Source organism: Ursus maritimus, unplaced genomic scaffold (assembly GCF_017311325.1).
Source record: "Ursus maritimus isolate PB19 unplaced genomic scaffold, ASM1731132v1 scaffold_19, whole genome shotgun sequence".
Classification (NCBI taxonomy): Eukaryota; Metazoa; Chordata; class Mammalia; order Carnivora; family Ursidae; genus Ursus; species Ursus maritimus.
Genome location: NW_024424341.1, coordinates 1,025,952 through 1,026,236, shown reverse-complemented (window position 1 = coordinate 1,026,236; position 285 = coordinate 1,025,952).

Genomic DNA, 285 nt, shown 5'->3' with positions numbered 1-285 from the left:
CCCTCGAGACCAGGATGAGCGGATGCCTGATGAATTTGGGAAACCCTCTGGAACCCGTGCCGGTGGCATATTGCACGGCCCCCTTCCTGGGAACCGCCCGTGGCTGGCGGGGCAGCCCTGTGTGCACGGGACCCCAGCGGAGGGTGGTCCCTTGCACTCAGCTCCCCAGACACCCGCCTGGGCCGCTGACCGCCAGCACTCAGGCCTGGTGTGCGGCACACCTGGGAAAGCGCCCTGGGCTCCTGGCCCACGAGGCCTGTGTAAGGGAGGGCTGGCCGCCCCCTG